Below are 24,522 nucleotides of genomic sequence, written 5' to 3' on the forward strand. Positions count from 1 at the left end.
GAGTAAAGTTAGGAAATGAATAGTTATGAAATGCAAAAACATTAGCTAAACTATTTTCTGAGCTTTTACAATGTATTAGTAGTTTTATATATATGAGTTCATTTTATTTTCTTAAAAACTCCTATGAAGTCAGCACCATTGATATCTCTATTTTAAGGATGAGGAATCTGAGGCTTGAATAATTTTAGTAACTTTTCCAAAGTCCCATAGCTTGAAAGTGAAGGAGCAAAGATTTGACTTTAGGCCTCAGCACCTACGGACTTATGTATTACATTATTATGTAATTCAGAGCCCCCTTTAGTTATTAATTCACAGTTTAAACATTTATTATATTGGCCTGTGATGTAGACAGGTATGCTAGAAGCATATTATAAAATGGTTTGCACATAGTATGTTTTATTGCATCATGTGAGTCCTCACGAGCATTGCAGAGATTTCATATAGGAAGCAACAGCACTAAATTTTATTATCATGTTAACAAAAATTTAACTTGAAATTTTTCTAGAAAGTTAAATCTGATAGGCATCCATTGAATGGATAAAGGACATCTATTCCAATTATGGAAATTAAGGGACAAAATAAAGACAGAGAGAAAATACTTCAGTATTTTTACCAAAATGCAGGTTAGCATTTCACTTTTTTTTTGGCTTAAGTCTCTTCTACCTCCATATATAGGTTGCACTTTGAAGACAAGTATACTAATGTTCTTGTGTTATGTTCTCAGTGTCTACCTCAGTATTTGACATGTGGTTAATTTACAGTAAATACATACAAAGCAGGGAGGCAGAGAATGATATTGTTTGGCTGTGTCCCCACCCAAATCTCATCTTGAATTGTAGCTACTGTAATTCCCAAGTGTTGTGGGAGGGACCCGGTGGGAGATAATTGAATCATGGGGGTGGTTTGCTCCCTACTGTTCCTGTGGTAGTGAATAGGTCTCACAAAATCTGATGATTTTATAAGGGGAAACTCCTTTCACTTGGCTCTTCATTTGCTCTTTGCCTGCCACCATGTAAGACATACCTTTCACCTTCCACCATGATTGTGAGGCCTTCCCAGCCATGTAGAACCGTGAGTCCATTAAACCTCTTTTTCTTTATAAATTACCCAGTCTCCAGTATGTCTTTATCAGTAGTGTGAAAATGGAATAATACAGAGAAGGAGTGAGGAAAGAGGTGGAAGGGAAAAAGGAAGGAAGGAAGGAAGGAAGGAAAGAATTAAAGTAGAAAGGAAGAAAGGGTAGAAGAAAGACGTAAAGAGAATAAGAGAGAAATTATTTAAGAAGATATTAAAACAATAATAGCTATTATATGAGGAGTTAGAAAAAGAGGGCTTTAACCATAAATGAACAGAAACTTTTCTTAAGTTCACTTCATAACATACAGCATATTTGAGAAATAATTAGAAGTTGTGATAATTTCACCATGTCACATGGAAACTTATCTCGTTATGTTTAAATCAAACTTTGCATAATTATATATAATTCCTAAATAGCCCTTTACTTTTAAAAGTGGGTAATGATATAACAATAAAACTAATTTATTCAGGCATGTTTATCCCCACACAAAATCTTTTAAACAAGGTTTCAAGAATCTGAATTTCAGTTATAACAGCTGTCTTTTCTATTACTTAAACATACTTTATAATTTTTTTCTTAAAGTAAACTACCATACCAAGAAAACAGAAACAAAAAGGCAAGCATGCTAATTTGTACACTTAGAAATTAAAGTAGAAGCTATTCTTGGAGAGGGAGTGGCAGTAGCTGATGGGTGAGGAGCATAAGGGAAGATTCTGGCTCTTGGTTATGCTCTGTTTCTTGATCTGGGTGCTGATTACATTATTGTTTGGTTTTTGTGCAAACTACAAAGCTGTATGTTTTTCTGTATGTATATTATACTTGAGGAAAAAGTTTAAACTTTTAGAGTCAATCTTGCTCCATGTTGTGGTTTGTGCAAACATCAAGGCATAATCACAGAACCAAAAAATTTCAGACCCAAGCTTCAATCGCAAAGCTGACAGATTTCTACACTTAGGCTCTTAAGCATTATTCTTGTGCTCTTTTCTTGCCCTAAGCAATATTTACTGTATACATAGCTAAGGAAGTCTACTCCTTTTACTCTGTCACTATAATATGCTTTAGCTAGACTTATTTGATGTCTTAGATCAGCATCAGTTTTAGATTATTATTCTGTGTACGAATGATTAAAGTTCAGTAATCATGTTACCTAAATTTCAAAAGGGAAAATATTGGGCTTTTACAAAAATTTACTTTCAAATCAAGTAGTTTTGTTGTGTTTCTGAAAAGGAAAGAGCAAACAAAACTAGAAATTGTGCTATTATTTGCTTCAATTTATCCACCTGAGATTAGTTAACCTACTCATAATGTAAGATCTGTCGTTTCAGGCAGATAACTATATAATATGTTGGTATGTTGTATTTTGTTTGTTACTATTGTGAAAAATAGTCCCACTGGTTTTCCAAAAGATACAGTAAACTGCCCACTAATTGCCAAAGTTGTTTATAAACCATCAGTCATCCCATACAGGAGGTACATATAAACATTAAACAGGACAAACTATTAATTTACTATTAATTAAAACTATTGAATTTGTGCCAAATTAATTCAAATAAACATAAAAATTAAGAAATAAACCATTTTGGTGGACAACAGTGCAATTTTAGTTTATATATTAACTACTGCCTCTGCTTCATATGTTGGCCCTACCTAATATTATCTTTTTTTTTTATTCCTTTTGGTGGTCTTCATTAATCTTTGAAAGCAAACATGAAAAAATATAAATCATCTCATTTAGTATCTTGCCCTTGCAAAAAAGATAGTAACATTAAAATGAAAAGCAGTAAAAGGGTAAATGTACTGGCATGCTGGATCTATTCAGCTCTTCAATTCCTTTCCCTTCTGAAAAATGAAGGGGGTAAACTCATTAAGAAGTTATTAATAGTTTACCAATTGATTCATATGTCATTGCACTATACAAAGTTTGTAGAAAGGAGAAAAATGGCTTTAATCTATCTGAATGCTCTGTGCAACAAATGTCCTGTTCCTCTGATAAGTGGTAGCTGTCAACTGATGACAGATACATGCCTTATAATAGGGAGATGGCAGTTACCAAGTGAAAGATAATGTTTCACATATTTGAAAGTTAAGTTGAGACGAGGATAAGACACTAGTTTACCTAGACTTCCACTGTAAACAAAAGTATGCTAGTTTTGGGAGAGTTCAGGTATTCCCTGCCCTTGAAATATGCAGTTGATTCTTCTTACCTCCTAGCACTATATACTATAATCTAAGCTGTTGTCATTGTAGTAGTGATAGATTTGCTCTAATAATGAAAATGAATTTCCTTTAACCCAATCATGGTTTCTCATGGTTTGTGACAACCTGCAATTGAAACTGACCTCAGAATGGGAAAAAATAATCAAATGTTGTGCTCTCTTTTTGGCCAAAGGACTTCCTCTGCCTTAGAGCACAATTTTTTTAAAAAAACAGATATCAAGAAGAAAACTTGTAATTGTAATTATTACAAAAAAAAGCTCAGAAAGACAAATTTGAAGCAAATATAACAAATTACAACAAACTACACAGAGTTCATTCTTAAACACCTTATACAAGAATATAAATTCAATAAAATTTGAAAAAATAGAAATATCATGTCAATAATTTAAAACATTGATACTACAAGAGAAAGCAAGAATTTTGTATTAAAACTTAGTTTTCCCTCACCTTTAGTCCTAACCCCTTTGTTCCTTTTCCATGACTAACAGTTCTGATATTATTTCCTTTCTGAACTGTAGGTTGCCTTGCAATTATCTTCAAAATTTGAAGAAGTAGATTATGCTGTCAGAAATACATAGCATATTTTGTTAGTCTTGATTAGTGATTTTTTCCTGATAAGTATTTCAAAAGCCTAAAATGCTAAGTTGTGAGGTTTTCTGAGAGAAAATAAAAACTCATCTCTTGGAAAGTCATTACTTTATAAATTGTTTTTATTCAAACAATGGAAGATAACATAAAAATCAGCTGAAACATGAAATAAGGGGAAAAAAGTGCGAGAAATAAACACTCAAGGTGAGCCTCAACAAATCCATAACTTAATGGAAACCTAATTTTACATACTTATATATGTATGAGTAGCATGAATATTTTGATGATTTTGCAAACAGTGTCTAATTCTAGAACGTTCTTGTTTCAATACTGTTTCTACTTCACAGTTTATTATTAGGAAATTTGATATAAATTTTTGGCTAAGTTTTATACTCTTCTCTTCCAGGTTTCTTTTTCCCTTACTATCCTTTCTGAAAATTTATGTTAACCAGTTATTTTAATCAGGAGGAATTTCATCCCCAGAAGACATCTGGCAGTGTCCGTAGACATTTTTGGTGGTCATAATGGGGGATGGGAAGGTTGTATTCTCTATTGATACAAACTAATGATGCTGTTAAACAGACTACAATGCATAGGCAAGCCCCCCACAACAAAATTGCCTGGCTTTAAATGCCTAACACCATTGTTGAGAAACCCTGATCTAAACCATGATGGTAAAAGAAACTCTGTAACTGACCCATTGTTTATGTTTTTTTCTAAACAAACAAACAAATGTTCTCAGTATTTCAATAGTTCTTGTGTTGGTTACCTGTTGTGGTATAAAAGCCCCAAACAGTAGCTTAAAACAGTAGCAATCAATTATTTTGTTCATGAACTCAGCAGTTGAGTGGGCTCAGCATGTCAGTGTTTGTCTCACCTGTGTCTTTCATGCAGCAGCAGTCACACAATGTCTGAGGATGGGGTTATCTTAAAAGGCCTATCACTTGCATAGCCGGGGCCTGGGCTAGAAAGAATTAAACTAGTGCTGAAACAGTAGAGGCTGCATGGACGTCTCCTCTCTGTATATGGTTTCTTTACCTGATCTCTCTACATCAGGGGTCCCCAATCCCCTGACCATGGACCACTACCAGTCTGTGGTCTGCTAGGAACCGGGCTGCACAGCAGGAGGTGAACAGCAGGCAAGGGACCATTACCACCTAAGCTTCACCTCCTGTCAGATCAGTGGGGTCATTAGATTCTTATAGGAGCAAGAACCAGAACCCTATTGTGAACTGTGCAGGTAAGGAATCTAGGTTGCATGCTCCTTATGAGTGTCTAACTAATGTCTGTTTATCTGAGGTGGGTCAGTTTCATCCCCAAACCATCCCACCCCCTCCATGGAAAAATTCTTTTCTATGAAACTAGTCCCTGGTGTCAAAAAGTTTGGGGACCACTGCTCTACACGGTGGCCTTAGGTTACCTGGGTTTCTTTACATGATGGTTACGTTCTTAAAGAGACAATGTCCTCAAAAAGACTGGCACAAGCTGAACAAATGTTTCTCTAAAGTTGCACAGTATTTTTCTACCATATTCTGTTCTTCAAGTTAGTCACAATATCCTGTCCAGGTTCAAGGAAAGTTAACATAGCCCCTACCTCTTAAATGAATGAAGATTGTCAAGAACTTGAGGGCACGGTCCACCTTCGTATCACAAGTACTTATACTTTCACTACATGCAAAATACACTCACTCCCTCTCAAGACTTTCAAATGTCTCATATATTGTAATATCACACTCAGGTTTGAGGTTTTAGTATCCTGTTATCTAAATCAGATCCATGCACGTAAGAAGCTCTGTGCCTGTGGTTGTTTCAGTACAGCTCCTTCAGTGCTGTTTCTCTCAACCTGTAGATCTATGATCTAAAGAGACAAGTTATCTGCCCACCATATAGCTAACATACAATGATGGCTCACATATAGAAGAATGGATACAATTCCATTCAAAATAGGTAAGATGGGAGGCAATCAGAGTCACTGATTCATAGAAATTCTGAAATCCAGCTGAGTACATGTTGCCAGTTTCTTGATGATGGCTCAGTCTTATTGCCTAGGAATGATTTATCATACCCCTTTGGTCTGCCTTCTGGTTCTGGGTCTTGATTTTGTTGTCTGAATCATCCTTCCTTTTACATAAGAAGTGATTGGTGTTTGCAGCTGAGTGTTCGCAGCTAGCTTTCTGCTCACAGAAATCCTGAAATCCAACTTCCTTTTAAATTTATACTGTCCCTGTTCTTGCATTCCCACCTGATAAAATTTCTTTAAAACTATGTGGGTTTTCAATGAATTAATGTGCAATTCTTTCTATTAGAAAAAATACACACTCACAGATCTCAAGGATGTTGTGGGGAAAGTCTTTGAAGTTATTAGATCTCCTGTTATTTTACAGAGATTATCTGTGAGGAACAACCTTGGCATCATTAAAAGACTTCTTGACTCTTTGAGAGAGTCTACAAAACTTAACCTTAGGTCTTTTGGGATCCTTAACAGAGGGCTATCTTGAATTTGATCTTTCATTATAAAACATGTCTTAATTTAAAAATATTTTGCAAATGAGAGAGCCTTGGACTGAGAAATATTATGGTGGTGGACAGGTGGGGGAAAAGAACAAAGAAATCCTGATTTCTTTCCATTTTCTCTAAATATGACTTAAGATTAAATGTAAACTTTTCCAACTTTCTTGCTTTGTTATCTCTCTACATGGCATCCTTGGGGTTGCTGGATTTCTTGGTAGCTAAAGTCTCCCAAATCATGTGTTCCAAGACAGACCTACAGAAGCTGCATGACCTTTTATAATCTAGCCTCAAAGTTATGCAATATCAATTATTCTGCAATGTATTTATTGAGACAGTCCTACAAAGCCCTCAGGTTCAAGGTGGTGGAAACAGACTTGACCTCCTAATGGGAAGGAGAGTCAAAGAACTGGTGACATTTTAAACTACTGCAATGTTCTATATATTATGTTTATTTTAAAGTACTACCCCAATTAGGTCCTATTAATATTAACATCTATGTCATCTGTTCATGATTCAAGTTTTTCCCATCATGAGCTAGCTCCTTACTCCCTATATCTCCTTTTAAAGTCTGACTCAATCATCCATCCAAAATTATTAAAGATGGCTTACCTGGATCAGGAGCAAAAAGAAAAAAATTAAATACAGGACATGATTTACGACCTTAAGGCACTCATAAGTTAGTTGAAGAAAATTCTAAAATATGAAACACAATTCTAGACTATCAACTGATATAACAGCATGTTAAAAATGAAATTTGGATTTAGTCATTATAAAATAGAGGCTTTGTTTATAGAAATTCAAGAAGATAATTAAAATGAATCTTCTCACTCACATCAAAGATACATGGTGGTTGAGAGTTGGGAAATAATAAACCATAATATTTAAGGAAGATGTCTTTGGAGAGAGCTGAGCAATAAGTTGTATACTCTGCCCTTCCTCATACTCCCACTTATATACTCACATCAAAAAATGGAGGGTAAAATTAATCCCAAGTTGGTGAGAGAAACTTTGACCAAACAAGAATCTCATATGTGTTTGCTGATAGGTATGGGGCCAATGTAGAATGGTTATTGACTCATGCTTGAAAAACTAAAGGGGAAACAGAGAAGGTGGCAAGTGTGAAATAATCAGTTTTGCCCCAATGATGGGTCAAACGTGCAAGAATGTGATGCACCATGTGTGGATCTAGCAGGAAGCACACTGGCCTGTAATCATTTAAAAAAAGAATCTTGTCAAAAAGAATGACCTTGCAGGACCTGAAGATTTTAGTCAAGGCTTTAGTGCATTACGTCAACATTTGAGGATTAATTAGAAGAAACATAATTAAGAGAGGCCCTGCCTACACGAAGAGAGAGGGAATCTGAGAAATTTGAGACAGCCATAGAAATGCACCATAAGAAAAAAAAAAGTAGACCACAGCAATTCATCTGGCTCAGAAGGCTTGGATTCACCTTTAAAATGTTCTTATCCACTTTCCTCTCTTCTCTCCCCTACCTTGACCGTAGATTCAGAAGAATCTTTGGCTAGCAAGTTTAGCATGGATTGGGGAGCCAGGGAAGACTGAACTATCATTTATCTGCCTTACATTACAAAGTCCCTTAGTGAGGAGAAGGAAAACACTTCAAATCAGGTTCGGAATTTGATTATTCTATGGGGTGGTTTATTCAAATTTTGCAGAATTGGGACTGTTTTTGCCTTAAAGTGACCATAAGGCTTCATATAACATAAGATTGAACAAAAAACACACACGCGGTTTGCCAGAGGGTCCAAGCTGGGTCCCTGATTAAGTCTATTTATGTAGCACGCCATGCTTCGGTGAAATCTAATACTGTTATGTTTTAAAGGAAAATATTCAAATCTGTGATTGCGACATTTGATGTAGGTAGAATGGTTAGCCCAGATATTATTAATCTCATGTCATTCAATGATAGAACTGTGGATAATATTTATTTCCCTGGTGTTGCTAAATCACCCCATATGTCAAGCTCTTACATCCTAGATTAAGCAAATATCAACATAAATAACAAGGACAGTAAATAGAAGAATGTTATGGCTGGGTGAGCACTTTAGCACTTTGCAGTCATCTTCTAGTAATGGTTCTGTTCTCCCACCAGTGAGCTCAAGAACTAGAGAAATGAGGATGACAGCAGGAGGGAGGGCACTGTTAACTGTGCATGACAGGAAGCAAGCAGGGAGCAAACCGAAAGAGGGAACTGTAGCATTGCTACAGGCCAGAGAAGACTCTGAGCATGCATCTTTTCCCAGAGATCCTAAAGGACAGAGTAAAACAGAGCCAGTGTCCTTACAGCAGTTAAACGTCTGAAGTTGAGGCCCATCCTGTAGATGCCAACAAAAGATTGAAGATTTATAATTCTATTGTGGGGCCTTTTCTTGGTAATGAACTAACTTGCTGAAAAAGTAAACACACATACACATTATAAAATAGACATATTGAAATGCTTTATTTTCCCCTATCTTAATACATTTTGTGAACACATAGCACACTATCAAGACCACCTCAAAGAGTGACCTGGAGGTCCCAAAGTATCATATCCTACCAAGTCAATAGTTTTTAAGGGATTTATCAAGAGTCAACCATAAAATAATAACAGAGCTTTTGTTAAAACAGAATATATTGGCTGTTGTTACTAAAAGATTCTACATCTCTATTCATATCTCAGCATTGCTTTACTCTGTTCCCTCAGAGTAGCAAATAAAAACAAAAGCAGTTACCTAATTTGGTTTATTCACACACCTCAAAAATTAACTCTAGGTCAAATGTCTAGTCCTCATTTTGGCTTTGGAGGTTATAAAGGGATGGAAACTGGGTCCTTACTAGTTGGTATACATAAAATTGTCTGATATATTTTTGTAGGGAGCATATGGTATTCATATGGAAAATATAGGTCCACCATATGCTGGTGTTAAACCCAGGTGTTGTCCTATTAATTATTTGTGTTTCTTGAGAAGAATACAGAGACATATGTGCAATACTGGCATTGAATTCATGTTCAAATCTGTGCAACTATTTTATACATGATAGCCACATCACACAACATTTATTCAGTATTGTTTATATCAATTGACTAACAACGTTGTCTCTTACTACTCTGAATTTTAAGAATATCAAACAACTAATGTTGCTGGTTTCATCACTGTTCCTCAGAAATTTATAAATAAATAATTACAGTGTATGACTTCCTACATAAATTCCCTAAGCCACTGTGGATGTTATGGAAATAAAATGTCTATCTTAGACAAGAAACATTTGTTAAGATAATGTGTTAGCTTTCTAGGGCTGCCAAAACATAGTGCCACAAACTGATTGGCTAAGAACATCAGAAATTTATTGTCTCACAATTCTGGAGGCCAGAAGTTTGAAATCAAGATGGCCCTTTGAAGGTTCCAGGAAAGGATCTGTTTCAGGCCTGTCTCCTGGTTTTGGCAGCCTCGGGGGCTCTTTGTCTGTCGCTGGCCATCTTCTTGCTGTGTTTCTTCACATTGTCTTCCCTCTGAGTAAGTCTGCATATCTGAATTTCCCCTTTTAATAAGTACCTATTATATTGAACAAGGGCTCACTCTAGTGACCTCATTTTAACATGAATACCTCTGTAAAGGCACTATTTCCAAATAAGGTCACATTCTATAGCATTGGGGAACAAATACATGAGTTTGGGGGGGACACAAGTCAATCCCTGAAGGACAGTCTCCTTTTCCTTATCATTTTTTCTAACAGTTTAATTTTTAAAGTATTTCAATTAAAATGTTAAAGTGCTATTGTAACATTTTTCAGTTCTCTGGAGATTGTAATACAAATAAAATGTAACAACTGCCTTAAATTTCATCGGTAAACAGGCAAAAAGCATGTAATTAAACTGTTCCTCTCTGAAAAGATTTCTAAAATTGTGTGTTCGCAAATTGTGTATGTGTAAGTCTTGTTTAGATAACAATTAAAATAGGAAAGCAAAGGTTTTCCTTAATTTGAACATTTGTTTGATACAATACCCATGCATTATAAATTTAACTTTTATAACATACTGAAAAACTTCAAACCTGTATAAAAAATTTTTTCATAGATTTTACCATATATATAATGTATATATCTTTTAAGTATGAAATGTTGCCTTTATGATTTAAAATGAATACTTCATTATTAATTATGGTTCAAAATAGTTTATGGCAAATGAGCACTCCAACACCCAATGATTCTTTTAAATTCTTGACTTCAGGATGCATACACCTATTTAATGACCTCCTCAGCACTGTTGTGTCTCCCCAAATTGTAATGCTTTAATGATGCAATTGGTCTTTGATAAAATTATAGGCATCTCTAATAATTTTCTGAAACTGATTTTTGCTCAATAACAAGTGTTTCAAAAACTGGGTCATCCAATGCTTTAAATTTGTTGTTATTACTTGCAGAGCCATCTTTTGGGACCCCTACCTCCTCTGGCCTACCATATTATATGGGGTATTTAAACAGCAGCATTATGTATAGGTTGATTATGATATTTTTTCACTAATAATAACTATTAATAACTACCTGAGCTTCTACATAATACATGCAGTAGCTGGAGTGACATATTAGTTCATTCATGTGACATTCAAAATGAAAATAAGATGTGCTATGTTTGAAAGACAGCCTTTGATTTTGGTGAAATGTCATGTTATAATGTCAACATAAGTTATTTGTTAATATACTGAAAGCTTAAAAATCAACATTATCTCTTGAACTTATTCTTCCTATCCAACTCTAACTTTTCATCCTTTGACTAACATTTTCCCAACATTACTGCACCCAAAGCAGGCCAGCCTCTAGTAACCACCATTCTACTCTGTACTTCTGTGCTGAAAGCGGATGTTAAGTGTTCTTACCACAAAAATGATAACTATATGAGGTAATGCATTTTTTTAACTAGCTAGATTCAACCATTTCACAATGTATAAGTTCTTTGAAACATCATGTTTTACACAATACATAAAACTTTATCTGTCCATTTAAAATAATCATCACCTGAATTTAATAGGATCTCTCACAGTGATTAATAGCTTAACAACTAGTGTTTTGAAAGTCAAAATATCTGAATATCATGGAATTGCCTAGCACTTTATTTGCTTTATTATATGCTGTAAAAGAAAGTACTTAAACTGAGGAACTGACTTCCTTAGAAGCTAGAGTACACCAGATTTTCCTCCTTTTCCCTATTTTTTAATGACCAGGGAGCTGTGTGAAAATTGTTACTTAATTGGTTCTCTGTTAGTTACGTACCAGTTCTCTGAATCTCAGTGAAGAATATCACATCCTTAGCCTTAAACAACTTGGGTGAAAGTGACAATGATTTTGAGTCAGACCAGACCACATTAAAGACTCCACAAAAATGGGATAAACACGGAGGCTAAAACATCAGCGCCCCCTGCCATTTTTGTTTTATTTTGTTTTGTTTTGTTCTTTTTGGTAGAGACCGAGTCCTTCTCTGTCACCCAGGCAGGGAGTATAGTGGGCGATCTTGGCTCACTGCAACCTCCGCCTCCTGAGTTCAAGCAATTCTCCTGCCTCAGCCTCCCGAGTAGCTGGGATTACAGGCGCACGCTGCCTCGCCCGGCTAATTTCTTTTGTATTTCAGTAGAGATGGGATTTCACCGTGTTGTCCAGGCTGGTCTCAAACTCCTGAGCTCAGGAAATCTGCCCTCCTTGGACTCTCAAAGGGCTAGGATTACAGGCGTGAGCCACCGCGCCCAGCCCAGCGCCCCCTTTTTATTCTGTATACAACCATGCTGTTGTCACATTTGTGATTAAAATACGGTAGACACAAATTACGACTTTATAGTAAGATGCTGAAGAATTCTGGCTTTTCAAACAACCTTTCCAAATGTGGAAAGTTGCATTATGGTTGCATTTTTCCTAGACTTTTAGGAATTAACTGCTTTACCTCTAGAATAAATATGATAGAATACTTATGAATATTAGAGAAAATATATAATCACACTTCAAATCCTTCACAAAAGAATGTCCAGTGTCTAAAGATTATGGATCGTTTCCAATTGAAACTGGAGCTCCTTCAAATGCTCATCTCAAAAATTCAGATAATTACAACAGAAACATCATATATCATTTGACAAAAGACAGTTTAAAACATTGGAAATTTGAGCAAGATAATGTCATAAATATAGCTATGTCTTCCTCCTAACATTTAAGAAAAAGCTTATTAAAATCAGGTCATAAGGAAGTCACATGAATACACATTATCTTTATTTCCTACAAAAATGTTTCTCTAACTTAAGGCATAAATTTATAGAGATGGAATGTCAATATGCAGGTGACAGGTCCGATAGAGATCCAAAAATGTAAATTGTCCATTTGAATAACATTGCTGTGTAAATCTGTGGTTGACAATATGATATTACCTAATATATTTTATATGCCTAAACTCCTTCTTATTCACTGGCATGAAGAAATGTGTCTATTCACATTAAGCAAAAATGGTTGATTTTTTTACTGGACAAAGGGAACTATACAATCTAAATGTTTCTCCTATTTTTGCCATACGTTCTAGCAACACAACCTTGTTTAGAGTACAACTGAAGTGAATTATTAATTGGATGTTTGTTAATATGTGCATATTCCTTTCTAATATTTTTGTCCTGTTCTTATTGTTTTTGTTTAATATGCATGCAACATCAAGTCGAATTTTATTGTTATTAAATAAAGTGTGGTAGTTACATATAAAGATAAATAAGTACCACCTGTATTGGTGATTATAGCTAATTATTGACAATTTAAAATTAATTTGAAAACGTAGAGATGTTGTCCACAAAGGTGTAAATTTTTAGATATTATAGCAAAAATATTTCTTCTATACACAAGTATTTGAACATACCTAAGAGTCTGCAGAGGACTTAAAAGTATATTTTCCATTTGAAGTAAAATCCTATGGCCTTTAAAAACTAAGACGTGAATTATATTTTAACCCACCCTAAGTTAAACATATTGAAAGGCTCTATTGTAATCACATCTTCAAATGTATGTTTTCTTCATTCTCATCTATGTTGAACCCTTAACAATAATTTTTATCATTTATACTGTAAAATCCAAATTATTCCACCTTAGTTGACACTAAGTGTTTAAAGCAAATAAAGTCTCAACATATAAAACTTGATGTGCACTTTTAAAATAGTATATAGTACTTACCCATCCAAGTAGAATGTAACAGCAGCTGAGAAGCTGTCAAGGAGAAAAATGCCAGAAGGATTAATAAATCATATTGCTATAACATGATGATGAGAATTATAAACAGCTATGTAAAAATTAGGTCACTGGCAGTCAGATGACTTGGCTTCTTTTAGTGGTGGTAGTAGAGGAGTGTATATTTATCTTTTGTTATGCCCTGGTAAGTAGCTGGCAAGCTTGCAATATATAAACATTATTTAAAGATGTTATGATTGGCTTGAATCCAGGAAATGTTCTCAGATTTACCATTAGCTATCAGAGATCTTAAATATTGCTAGAGAGGATTGAAGAGGCAAAGGAAAGCCAGAAGTTAAAAAAAAGATATTAATAGTAAAAAAGTTAGGAAATAAAGCATGCATACTTAATGATACAAAAATTTTAAAACAGTAAAATCTAAATGTTCACATAGTTCTTAAGAAAGAGTGATTATTAAAGCATGTTATTGAAACAAAGGGAGAAGTGATCTAAAACAAGGGCTTACAGAATACTTTTTAAAACTTTTTATTATTTTCATTATTTCATATACATGGAAATCATTGTTCATAATGTATTTCTATAATATTATATATGAAAAGATCTATGTTGTTATTCACAGCCATTACTTGTAACTTTACACAAAAGTAGTGATATGACCACCAGAACAAAAAAAAGAAACAAACAAAAAACTCACTTAATTCTCAATCCTCATGCAATTTAACTGAAGAAGCTCTTGAGAAGGCCAAGTAATAACTTAGTTGTGATGTACTAGATTTACTTTGGTGATTTAACAATGCTCATGCAATTAATGTTCTTTATTGATAAATAAGTTTTATTCAGATAAAAGTTAACTATATTTATAAAATCCTATTTCCATAGAAAAAGTCTATGAGGAGTGAGATGTGTTTACGCAATAAATGAGAAAAATTTTTTAATATCAGTCCACTAAAATGATTCTACCTTGTATTACATAAATTAATAACTCTTGTTATGAACATAGATTTTAAAATGTAGTCAAGAAGTAAGAAAATTAAGGTCGTTTTAATTCTACCTTGTGGAGTTATTCATTATTAATATTTGAGTCTACATGCCTGTCTTCTTCCCATGTCTTATTATAGAAATGTTGGCTATTAAAGAAAAACACAAAGATATGTAAGATACAAAGATATAAAAAATGAATGTTTGGCTGGTTGCAGTGGCTCACGCCTGTAATCCCAGCACTTTGGGAGTCTGAGGCTGGTGAATTACCGGAGTTCAGCGGTTTGAGACCAGCCTGGCCAAGATGGTGAAACCTCGTCTCTACTGAAAATACAAAAATTAGCCTGGCATAGTGGCGAGCACCTGTAGTCCCAGCTGCTTGGGAAACCGAGGCACGAGAATCGCTTGAACCCGGGAGGCAGAGGTTACAGTGAGCTGAGATCTCGTCACTGCCCTCCAGCCTGGGTGACAGAGTGAGACTCCGTCTCAAAAGAAATGAATATTTATTATACTCCCGCTCACTACTGTTGAGTTTGCTGCATATTAGGCCACACTTTTTTCTACGTACATACAAATGTGTTTTAACATTATCGTCTAGTGTACAAATATATGTATAGATACCACTACATAATTATGGAAATACACTGTTTTCTCACTTACTTTTTGTCTTAGCATTATATCTTAGATGCCTTTCAATATCAGTTCAAATACACCTACTTATTTAATGATTATATACTTGTAATAAAAGAATAAGAATGATTAATTCACATGTAGCTTTCTAGTAATAGAATAATTCTGCATTTAACTATAACTCTTGATTATTAAATAAGGTTTTATAGTTAAAACATAACAAGACTAAAGTGATTTTGCAAGAAGACACATAAAAGATGGTAAGGATAATGGATGTTCTGTGCAAATTTCAATGATAGAGGCTATTATATTTGCTAGCACAACAGGGTAAGTGTAGTCAAAAATCATTTAATTGTACATTTAAAATAAGTAGAAGAGTATCATTGAATTGTTTGTAACACAAAGGATAAATGCTTGAGGTGATGGATAACCCAGTTACCCTGGCGTGATTATTACGCATTGCCTGCTTGTATCAAAATATCTCATGTAACCCACAAATATATACACCTACTATGTATCCACAAAAATTTAAAAAAATAAAAATTTTTAAAAAAAGGAAATAAACTTTTATAACTAATAAAGCCAAACACTTCCTTCACTGAAGGCAGGTGTAAAAGATTTGATTCTGAATAGAATAGTGTGAGATTACTGGGAGATTAATTCTAAAGATTTTCCTAGGTTGATGCTAAGAACTGCTATAAGTTATTTTCCAAAATTGAGAGGGCATTTGAAACTTAGGAGCTATTTAAATATTGTTTAATTTTTATTTCAACTAACTTATTTTTGTCAAATTTATATGCATATATATTAAATATAAAAACCAAAAAAACTGTGGAAAAAATCATGTGTTAAAAGGATGATATGCATTTGAAGAATGGACACTTATTCTCATAATAAAAGCCCTGAAAAAATGTTGTACAACACTTCATCTAATATCTAAGAAATCATTCCCCTAGATGGGAGTAGAGTATCTGTTCCAGTTTTTTCTAAGTTGTTGACTTTTTAATGGGAGATTTAAAATGTTTATACAGACTTCAATTGCTCTTGTTCCTAATAGGCACCATCAGAAATAACATGCTTTATACTGTTCAAGACAAATTTGTAAAAATAAATCACTTCTCATTTTTTTGATATTAATCATGGCATAGTTTCTTTTTTAAATCTTAGGTGATGGAAAAATAAATCATGTGCTGTGAATACCCTTTGAACCACAAGCATTGCAAATTGACATTACAGCATAGATTTTTCATCTTGACAGCTTATCGTAGGAGCCAAATAGCCCCAGATTTTCATTAAAGAAGAACCAAATAAATCTGGTCGAACATAAATAAAACAAAGTATTTGTTTATCACTGTAAAGAAATCAACTTGTAGATTGAATTCCATATAATATTTATGCCAACTGCTACTTGATAGATTAAAATTAGCAGTAATTTTGCTGTTTTGAAAGGGCCAGAGAAAAGGGAATTTATTAAATTAAGAAACTGCACCTCAATTTGTTTTAAGGGTAGGAAATAAAAAGTAAACACAGGAATAAAGTCATATCATCTTTTTCAAGGCACAGAAGAAAAAACATGTACAAACATGCTACAGAGTATTTGATTAACAGCAAATGCTTCTGCCGATACAAATCTCAATGCTATAAGATGTTATTTTGTCAGTGTACTTGTAGGATAAAAGGAATCAGCTTGAACGTATTCTAAAATACCCCAGAAATAGTGTCTCTGTGCAAATATGTGATATATTGACATAAAAAGATCAGATGAGCAATTCTTTTTCTACCATAAATTCATACAAAGAGCCAGAAAAAGAGTCAAGGATCTCCTGCTATTGCAGAATATTTCATTAAAGGTAAATTTCCAGTAAAATACTGTTGTGTTTTTGGAGTAGGAATTAGGTTCTGCACATGACTGTGGGTTAAAGAGGATATCTAAGTAAATATAAGACAATTTAAGACAGAATCTAAATTAAGGATTATGATCCTCCTCTTCCTTTTAAAAAATATTTTTATTATAACCGCTATTAACAAACTATTGTTATATAATAGATGTTGTGCTCATTCTTCAGATGTGTTCACTTTATTTAATCCTCCACAGCACTTCTATGAAGCAGCTATCATTAATGCCACTCTAGAAATGAAAAAACTGGTCACAGAGAGACAGTAATTTGCTTTTGGTCAACTAGTTAGTGAGTGTCAAAGGCAGCAGTGAAGTAAGATTATCTGATTCCAGTGGCTGTTCTTTTGATTCCTGTGTAGATGTCAAAATAACCCATTTGTATAGAACTTTGAGAGTTGTTAAAGAAATTTTAAGCCTCTTATATCATTTTTCGCTTGTAACTATTATATTCAGCCTGTGGGGTGGTGGCTGTTCTGTATAATAGAGACACTAAAAATATATCTGGTTTTTAGTAGTAGTTCTAGGAGTGATTAACTTCAGAGCTTATGATATTATCAACTGAAGATTCTATTGCAATTGCATCTCCCTTGCCTTCTGCCCAATCCAGCTTCTCTTACTTCCTTCACATTGGTTTTCTCTAAGAATAATACCCAAATAAATTTCTTGTATGTTAATCCATATTTAAGAGTCTATTTCCAGGGACACTGACCTAAAATAGTAATTTTTCAAAATCAAGCCATTCTCTTGAGTCTTTTGTTGAATCATCTTAGTCTCTTTAAAATTCTTTTGCCCTTTTCTTATTTTTTTCAGTACCTTCATTTATTGTTGTAACCTATGAAGTATATTTGTTTTTTAGTTATGTTATTCTGTTCCCATATTAGGAGGCTCCAGCTTGTGGCACTTTGTTTCCTTAGGTGTTTTGTGATTTTTCTTTAGTATAAATTTATATTTCTAAATTTTTATTTGTGATAATTGCTTGTGGTGACTGAAGACAAGTTCTTCTGGGAAAAAAAATGCAATTGTTTCTGCTAGGGATTGGGGGCTATACCAACCTAGATGCACTTTAAACTGTACTATTGCATTAAGGTTTTCACATCACACAATTTGAGGAAATTCAGGCTGCAATCCAACATAAAGGCTGTTTTTTAGATAGAAGCATTACTTTTTTCCCCCTTCATTCAGCACTAGAAGTCAAGATAGGTATAGCTCCTTATAAAACCCTGAATGAGTGGACATTTATTCCTGTTTTACGCTTAAAGGAGGGGCTAGGCCATTTGCTGGGCCTAGGTTTACGCACGGATTATGTTTTCGATTTTCTATTTTCAGCCACCACTGGACATTTTCTCTCTATACCTTGTGCTTTGAAAATATATGAAAACAAAAACTCAAGTTTACTAGAATGTGCAATGGCTTTCAAGGTGGAAACCAGTATCAGCATTCTGCTTGTCACTTTCATTTTATCCTTTCATTTACTTATGCCTTGGATACTCTTTACTTTCTGTTTAGTTCATCAATGCATTTGAATGTTTTAATACAACAGTACCAATCTTTTTGGCACTAGGGACTGGTTTTGTGGAAAACAATTTTTTCACAGACCGGGGTGGGGGCATACGGTTTCAGGATGTTTCAAGTGCATTACATTTATTGCACACTTTATTTCTATTATTATTACATTGTAATACATAATGAAATAATTATGTAACTCACCATAATGTAGAATCAGTGGGAGCCCTGAGCTTTTTTTCCTGCAACTAGATAGTCCCATCTGGGGGTGATGGAAGACAGTGACAGATCATCAGGCATTAGATTCTCATAAGGCGTGTGCAACCTATATCCCTTGCATGTGCAGTTCACTAGAGTTCGGACTCCTGTGAGACTCTAATGCCAAGACAGATCTGACAGGAGGTGGAGCTCAGGTGGTAATGTATTGATGGGGAGCAGCTGTAAATACAGATAAGCTTCTCTTGCTCTCTGGCCACTCAGGTCCTGTTGTGTGGCCTGGTTCCTAACAGGCCATGGACCAGTATTGATCTGTGGCCCAGGGTTTGGAGACCCCTGTTTTAACATATTCAGCATTTATGTTTTGTTTGTTTTCTCCAGCAAAGAAAAAAAAAAAAAAAAAGGATGAGCAGATTAACCATTCAGCCATACTGCAGAAAGGTGTTTCTCCCAATAACAGTCATCAAATTGCTTCATTTTTAACATGTGGTCCTTTTCCCCCAGCCCAGCCAGCTGTAATTAAGTGAAAGTACAGAGCAGAGATGTGAACTCTTTTTCATTTTAATAAAAGCTATATTACTGACATAATAGATGAAGATTTGGAAGAATGAAAAATTAAATCAGTCTTCCCTCTCATTATAACTAAAGGATAATTACTCTATCCAGTATAAAGAAAGGTTGAAAAATGCATTAGAGAGAAATACTTAAAAACTGATGGGATCTAAGAAGAGACTCTTTTCATTGTATTTTCTGCTATCATTGAGAAGTACATGAGATTTTGACAGAACCCACAGAACAGTTTGGAATTCTAAAAATACCACATTTTCCCTTAATTATTTCTGGAACAGTGTAAAGAATTATGCTTTTAGAATTCCCTAATAACCCAATGAAAAGGGTTAAGATGTATTTTTGTTGCTAAAGAAGGGGAAGGCACAAGGCAGCCATAGCAAGTATCCTATGATCCCCGAGTAACAAGAGGAGCAAAACAAACAAACAAACAAACAAACAAACACAAAGTTTGGCTGAGAGAAAGCAAGCAGATGTTGAAAGGGTCTGTGATTGTGATAAGAAGACATTGTAACAAAGAGTAGTGTAAAATGTATGTCAAGAAACCAGGTGGAAATACAGAAACCTCAACAGATGCCAATGTGGTGGGTATGTGAGACATGATTGTACATCGCAATAGATGCCAGTATAGGACAATGGAAGGCTGATTCCCAGATGCCTCACCATCTAATATAATTGTACTGTATGAACTTTCCAGAAGTTAAACCAATCCAAAAAGCAAGGAAGAAGAGGGGGAGACAATTTTGATTTAACTGAATTAAAACCCAAAATGCCTGAGAATCCTTTAAAACCTCTGAACTTACTTGGAATTGATTCAGTTAAGTTTTCTGCCTCTAAGCAAAATGGGAATGTAATTAGAAGACAATTCTGTTTATGAAAAAATAATGAAATTAAAATAAAGAGAATTACATATTGTGTTCACTTGAATTTTACAAAATATGTATCCACTACATGTGGAGATCAAGAGGCTAGTCTCTCAAGAAAAATGTCGTGGTCAATTCTGTAAAATACTGCTGACAGCTAAGGTAGGATGGGAATATGTAGGATCTGGCAACAAGTTACTAATTGGTAACATAGAATCAGAACTCTAGTGTGGCAAAATTAAATGAAAGCTGAGAAAGTTTAAGTTGCCTTTATAAAAGAGAAAATAAAAGCTATTGTTAAAAGCTAGTTATGAAGGGAGATTGAAATAAAAAGACAAATTAAAAATAATTGCTAACAAGAGATATTAGGTCAAGACAAAGCATGCTATGTTTTATTTAAGATTAGGGATACGAGGTCATGTTTGATCAGAAGGAGACTGTGACAGAAATTAAGATGTTGAAGACTCAGGAACAAAAACAGCTAAAAACAGTGGGAGTAGAGGGGAATGTATGTGCAGGGGCTGAACTTGAATCGGAGCAGCGTGTCCTTCATTCTAATGGAAAGGGGCATAGTATGAGCTGAATATTTGTGCCCTCCTCTCAAAATTCATATATACAAATCCTAAGCCCCAATGTAATGGCAGTAGGAGGTAGAGCCTTTGATAAGTGATTATGTCTTCAGGTGGTGCCCACTAGAATAAGATTAATAACCCCCATAGAAAGAGACCCAAGAGAGCTTGCTTCTCCTCTCTCTGCCCTGTAGCACATGAGGATACAAAAGAAGACCACCGTCTACAAATCAGGAGGAGTGCCCTCACCACAAACCAGATCTGTCAGAGCCTTGATCTTGGACGTTCCAGCCACTGGAATTGTGAGAAATAAATGATTGTTGTTGAAGTCACCAAATATGTAGTATTCTATTATACAGTAGCCTGAACTGATGGGACAGAGAGGCAGCAGGTCAGTTCTTACATATGGTAGCAAAAAGATTATGTAGTTACCATCTGCTGTATTTGTTCTGGTAAGAAGTGAAATAATATACTGAGATTAAGAGAGGGAGGAAAGGAGTAGGAAAACATTTAAATAGTGTGCATAAGATGTTATTTAATTGCGGAACTTGGCCGAGTAAACTTGCTGAAGAAACATGATTTTTTGTGTGTTTTGTGGAAAGCGCACTTGAGTTTGGTTCTCTACATAAACTGTAGAGAATCCAATCTACTTAGGATGCTTTGCTATTCAGGGATTTTGTCCAGAGTTTCCATCCTGCCTAATGAGTGCGAGATTAGAACAAGGGAGTCAAGAATATTTTAAACAGAGTAATAGTAAGTATTATGCAAAAATGAAGAGAAGCTGGGTGTGAAGAAGGAGTGTGAAAGTATTAGGGAGATGAGTAATCCTGAGAGAGGGTCAGTGAGTTGGGCCCCTCCTTGTAGAAATCATTTGTGATGATGGTAGCTGTTAAGGTGATGATTTCAGTTGATGAAATCATCAATGATTTGAAAGAAGTAACTGGAAAATTTGTAAACACTCCACATCAGAAAGGAAAGGGGGAGGTAGACACGGAAGCCAGGCAGTTCAAATCTGATGGTTAAAGCTGAGCAGAAATAATTGCCTGGAAGCAGCACAAGGAAGCAAGAGAGAATCATAATCGTGAAGAATCTGTGATGGATAGATTTCTATTTCATTTTGGGGTCAATGGAAGTATTTGTGAACATGGAAAAATGTGTCATTTCTTTGAATGGGCTGCCTTGTAAGAAGGCAGTCACAGGAAATACTCAAATAAAGACTAAATATTAGTTATACTGTGAAGAAGTTATTTTGTATCTTCAGATACAAAAGATTAGATCATATAATCTTTGAAATCTCATCCTACTCCAACATCTCTTCTGAAACTGACTGTTCATCCTCCCACCACCTACATGTTTTTCTCTTAAGTTCAGTTATTAGCAAAATCGACTATATCCTTAATGTCTTCCTTGAATGTCTGTCACACTGACTTGCTCTAACTTAAACCTGGCTATTTTCCAATGATAGCCTTTCTTCTGCATACTTTATATGTTTTTACCCAAAGTGAGTAAGTGTCTTTTTGTATTAACCACCCTGAAGAGATATTCATACAATTGTCTTTATCTTTTCTATAAAAGCCTCTCTCTGTTGCTGTCATCAAAAGTCCCCTTCCTTTGTTCTTTGATAATCTTAGTTCTTTACTCATTGTAATTCTCTCCAAAACTACTTCTGTGGTAATTAATTCACAGTTGAAGACCTAGCTTCTCCATTCTTCTTCTCAATCATCTTGGTCCCCATTTTAACTCCAAAACTAACTTCTGTGATTGTATCCATGACTTTACAGTAAGCCACACTGTTGGCTTACTACAATTACTATTATCCTAACACCTCAATTTCAAATATGTCTTATAATTTTCTATTTTTTCAGCTCAATCCCTCTTAGAACCCAGCTCCAAGAATCTTTTGAAGCCACTGAAACCTTACACTTTTCTTTATGTCTCCTTCCTCGCCCAACATTCATACTTCCCTTATTATCCGGCTTAAATTTTATTGCTAATCACTATAAAATCACTTCCTTAAATGCAACATTGTTTCCTATCTTATTTGTATAGTATATTAACTAAATCACCCCAACAATGATTGAAAACAGTTCTCCACATACTATTCATCTGCACCTCCACCAGTGAACGAGCCTGGAGGGAAAACCAAACACCCAGGACTGACTCTACTTTAAGATCATGAGCACTAACTCACATTGTATCATCCTAATTCATTCACTTTTTTACTGTACCTATATAAAAGTCTTCTGTACTATGTCCTCTTGCCTCAAAATTATCCACTGTCTGCTGTGACCACTTTTTCTACTTCACAGAAGAAAGAAAATCATTTAAAAGACAAATTACAAAAACTGTCTCTTCACATCCATTTTCCCACATTTATACTTGAATATTCTAATTTATTTTATTAGCATGGACTGGACCCTAAGTAAATACAGTCATTCTATTGTGTACATAACCTTATCCCTTTCCTTCTCGTGGGCATTGCTCTAGTAATTTTCCCATCTCTCTCTTGAACCATGAAATTTTCCCATCAACTGGATCATATCCATCAATATCAAGCTAACTTGCAATTCTATAAAAAAAAAAACCTGCAAATTTTATAAAGACAAATTATCTTGGCCCACTTTCTCTTCCAGCTATTATCTCATTTCTCTTCTATCAATAAAGTAAAACTCATTGAAATGGCTGCTTCACTTGATTCCTTAAATATTTTTCTACCTATTTTCTTTTGGGCCAACTATCATCAAATTTTTATCCCCACAGCTCCAGCATAACTGCTCATTTTGTTGTTAAAAATGAGCAACTTTTTTTTTTTTTTTAACTTGGCCTCTTTCCTAATAACACACGGGCCTGGTTTTCCTTCTATTTTGCTGACTACTTTTCCTCAGTCTACTTTTTTCTTAAATCATCTAGAAAACCTCTAAATTGTAAGCTACCTCAAGATTCAATCTTTGAACTGTATCTCTATATTGATTCCCCTAAGTGATTTCATCCAGTTTCGAAGACAAATTCCATGCCAGTACTGATGCCTTTCAAATTTATGTCTCCAGCTCCTAATCCTTTCTGAACTCCAAACTTACTTGTACAACTACATAAGCTAGTTATATAAAATTTAATAAGTCAAGAACAGAGACCTTCACATCCACCCCTAAAATTTCCTGTTTTGTCTTCACCAACAGAGTCAATAACAATTCTTTCCTTCCAGTTGCCCAGTTAAAAAAAAAAACAAACAGACTTCCTTTAGTCTTTTATTTTTCTCTCACATACACAATTTGAGTAAATACTACTGGCATTTCTTTCAAAATATATTTCAGCAATTCTTGCTTGCACACTAGTCCAAGTCTCTTACCTAAATTTTAGAATAAACTTCTACCTATTTCTCTGCTTTTTCTTTTACTTTTTAGTCTATTTTAAAAAGAAGCCAGAGTGACCCTGGTTAAACTTAGGACAGATCACAATACCACACTACTGAAAAGGCTTTAATTGATCACTGTTTTCCTTTTCGAAGTGAATGCTAGGGCGTTCTATTTGTTATGTAAACTTACTTATAATCTGACTTTCTGCTCCTCATGGACCTCATCTACCACAACATTTGTACTCAGTCATTGCCTACTCCGCCTTTATAATTTCAAAACTGCATTAAGGTCACACACCACCTGAAGGTCTTTGATCTGGTTGTTCCCTTTTTCTGGATTCTCTTCTCA

The 24,522-nt window shown here is 34.7% G+C and overlaps 1 protein-coding gene across 4 annotated transcripts in view; it reads right to left on the reverse strand.

Annotated features, from left to right (window-relative positions):
• The window catches only part of MGAT4C (MGAT4 family member C), a 1,374,466-nt gene that overhangs the window by 762,424 nt on the left and 587,520 nt on the right, over positions 1–24,522 (reverse strand). For all 4 annotated transcript variants that reach the window (XM_063694191.1, XM_055358911.2, XM_055358910.2 and 1 more), the window contains one exon: positions 13,584–13,616. The gene's annotated coding sequence lies outside the window, so the exon portion shown is untranslated. The remainder of the gene's footprint in view (positions 1–13,583; positions 13,617–24,522) is intronic.

The sequence above is a fragment of the Gorilla gorilla genome, chromosome 10 (assembly GCF_029281585.2).
Source record: "Gorilla gorilla gorilla isolate KB3781 chromosome 10, NHGRI_mGorGor1-v2.1_pri, whole genome shotgun sequence".
Taxonomy (NCBI): domain Eukaryota; kingdom Metazoa; phylum Chordata; class Mammalia; order Primates; family Hominidae; genus Gorilla; species Gorilla gorilla.